Source organism: Bufo gargarizans, chromosome 9 (assembly GCF_014858855.1).
Source record: "Bufo gargarizans isolate SCDJY-AF-19 chromosome 9, ASM1485885v1, whole genome shotgun sequence".
NCBI classification, from domain to species: Eukaryota; Metazoa; Chordata; class Amphibia; order Anura; family Bufonidae; genus Bufo; species Bufo gargarizans.
The window spans coordinates 187547904-187551722 of NC_058088.1; positions in this window are offsets into that span (position 1 = coordinate 187547904).

The following is a 3819-nucleotide window of genomic DNA, read 5'->3' on the forward strand; positions in this document are numbered from 1 at the left end:
GGGAACAAAGAACCGCGGCTTCCTATTGGAGGAGCGGAACGTCAATCAAACGTCGCCTGGTTCCTCCCAGGGCCAAGGAGAAGGGAGAGGGCGGCAGTGACGTCATGGGAGGGCGGGACCAACCTGGCGGTGACGTATTACGAATAACCTGAGGGAGGAATGTTGGTGACGGCGGCGGTTTCGTGTGGGGTGTAGGTGGAGAGTCTGTAGGGGGCGCTGTGGATGAGAAATACCTCAGAAATGGAGACAGGAAATCTTGGGGCCCTCCCAGAGCTAGTTAGGGGCCCAAAACTGTAGTACAACCAGTAAATACATGTATCCTCAACTGTGTCTGCCCTCCGGCCAGTAGGTGGCGCCAAATGAATTTAAAAAAATTTCGCATCCTAGCACCTTAGCAATGGCGCAATTCTCCAGTCAGACTTTCTCTTTCGCCACCTACTGGCCGGAGTACTTTGGTGTAAAGGAGAACAGGCGCAGTTGACCATAGCAACCAATCAGATTCAACCTTTCATTTTGGACAGCCCCTTTAGAAAATGAAAGGTGGAATCTGATTGGTTGTTATGGGCAACTGCGCCTGTTCCACTTTACACCAGTTTGATAAATCTCCCCATTGGTTCGCACCAAAAAATGATGCACGCCCAGTCGGTTTGGTGTATTTCCTGTCATTTTACACGTCCCAGGCGCCTCGGCTGTGTACCACCATTTTTTGTACATAGATGTATTTGAAAGCTATTAGAACAGCGCCCCCCTCTTTCCACAGGTTGTGTTTGCTATTGCAGCTCGGTTGTATGCTAAACTGCAATACCAGATACAACCTGAGGACAGGGGGCGCTGTATCCTGAAGAAAGTCACTGACAGGTATGGATTAGTTATAAAGCAGTGCTCTGCACACCACATGTGGGGAGACTCCGACTCCTAGCAGGGAGCTGATATAACCCTTCATGTGTTTCAGGGAGGAAGGTCCCGACGCCTCCGAGGAAGAGACCCTCCCTGCTGAGAAGAGACCCTCCCTGCTGAGAAGAGACCCTCCCTGCTGAGAAGAGACCCTCCCTGCTGAGAAGAGACCCTCCCTGCTGAGAAGAGACCCTGCCTGCTGAGAAGAGACCCTGCCTGCTGAGAAGAGACCCTTCCTGCTGAGAAGAGACCCTTCCTGCTGAGAAGAGACCCTGCCTGCTGAGAAGAGACCCTGCCAAGGTGAGACGCAAGATGACAGGTGCCAGGGTGCACACCCCCAAGATATATTAAGCGGTCACACCCCCATGATAAGCGGTAATAGCCCCCGGATAAGCGGTCACACCCCCATAATAAGCGGTAATAGCCCCCGGATAAGTGGTCACACACCCATAATAAGCGGTAATAGCCCCCGGATAAGCGGTAATAGCCCCCGGATAAGCGGTCACAGCCACAAGCAAGATAAGTGCTGATACCTCTATGATAAGCGGTCACACCCCCATGATAAGCAGTAATAGCCCCCGGATAAGCGGTCACGTCCCCTATGATAAGTGGTCACCCCCCCAGGGTAAGCGGTCACGTCCCCATGATAAGCGGTCACACCTCCAGGATAAGCGGTCACGTCCCCATGATAAGCGGTCACGTCCCCATGATAAGCGGTCACACCCCATGATTAGTGGTCACGTCCCATAAAAAGTGGTCACCCCACCTCCATGATAAGCGGTCACACCCCAAGGATAAGTGGCCACATCTCCATGATAAGCAGTCACATCCTCAGGATGAGCTGTAACAGCCCCAAGATAGGCGGTCACAGCCCCAGGATAGGCGGTCACAGCCCCAGGATAGGCGGTCACAGCCCCAGGATAGGCGGTCACAGCCCCAGGATAGGCGGTCACAGCCCCAGGATAGGCGGTCACATAACCCTTTTAGGGGATAAGTGATGTCCATGGCTGACGGGGAGCATCAGGACTGTACAGATATCAGGCACATGTACAATGTGTATATTGTGATATTTCTTCCGTTTCTTTCTTTGATCTGACATTTTTAGCCTAAAAAACAAGGCAGTTGCAGCCTGCGCAGTACACCTCTGTGGCCACAAGGTGGTGTCTTTATTATGGGAGGGAAATCCAGCCAAGAATAAAATGAAAATGCAAATACCTTTGTGACATTTCTTTCGCCACACGTGTGAAATGTCACGACAGAATTAAAGCTGAAATGAAATCACTTAATTTGCAATTTAATTTTTTACTCAAGCACGGGTAATTTGTGACAAAAAAAATATATAAAAAAAAAAGCTTTTTGTCATTTTCTTTTCATTACTGCCCGCTCATGGCCAAATCTAAAATAAAGAAACTGAATGGGAAAATAAAACTCAAACTTCTCCATTCCTGAACTGCAGAATAAGTCTGAGAATGCGATATGCAGCTAGCTTTTCCTTTTCAACAGTGATCTGCTACAGATGTGACCAAATTCTAATGAAAAACTGGTAAATAAGAGGCAAAGTGACACTTTAACCCCTTCCCTCCTCTCTATATACGTTCCCCTGATAGCATCCAATCCTCTTTTTGGAAATGATTTTTCGGTATAGTGATGTGATTTTTGTGGTTATTTTTGGCTCTATACAGATTGGTCCCGGAGTGCAGGATTCGGACTCTAAGGGCTCATGCACACGGCTACGTGCATTGGGGACAGGTAACATCTGTGCAGCCCGCATAACAGAACCAAATCACTGTGCCCCCATAACATAGCTAGCTCACTGTGCCCCCATAACATAGCTAGCTCACTGTGCCCCCATGACATAGCTAGCTCACTGTGCCCCCATAACATAGCTAACTCACTGTGCCCCCATAACATAGCTAACTCACTGTGCCCCCATAACAAAGCCTAATCACAGTGAGTTAGCTATGTTATGGGGGCACAGTGTTTGGCTCTGTTATGGGGGCACTGAGATTTAGCATTGTTATGGGTGCAAGGACGGACGGATCACGGACCCATTAAAGTTGAATAGGTCTGCATTCGTCTGTGGAAACTGCGCAGATGTTACCTGTCCCCAATGCACGTAGCCGTGTACATGAGCCCTTAGAGTCCGAATCCTGCACTCTGGGCCCCGGGAGCGATATGTATAGAGCCAAAAAGAACCCCAAAAATCACATCACTATACCCAAAAATCATCTCCAAAAAGAGGAGTGGATGCTATCAGGGGAACGTATATAAGAGGAGGGATACAGTTACACAGTGCCCCCATAACATAGCCACATCACAGTGCCCCCATAACATAGCCACATCACAGTGCTCCAATAACATAGCCACATCACAGTGCTCCCATAACATAGCCACATCACAGTGCTCCCATAACATAGCCACATCACAGTGCCCCCATAACATAGCCACATCACAGTGCTCCCATAACATAGCCACATCACAGTGCTCCCATAACATAGCCACATCACAGTGCTCCCAAAACATAGCCACATCACAGTGCTCCCATAACATAGCCACATCACAGTGTCCCCATAACATAGCCACATCACAGTGTCCCCATAACATAGCCACGTCACAGTGCTCCCATAACATAGCCACGTCACTGTGCTCCCATAACATACCCACGTCACTGTGCTCCCATAACATAGCCACGTCGCTGTGCTCCCATAACATAGCCACGTCGCTGTGCTCCCATAACATAGCCACGTCGCTGTGCTCCCATAACATAGCCACGTCGCTGTGCTCCCATAACATAGCCACGTCGCTGTGCTCCCATAACATAGCCACGTCGCTGTGCTCCCATAACATAGCCACATCACAGTGCTCCCATAACATAGCCACATCACAGTGCTCCAATAACATAGCCACATCACAGTGCTCCCATAA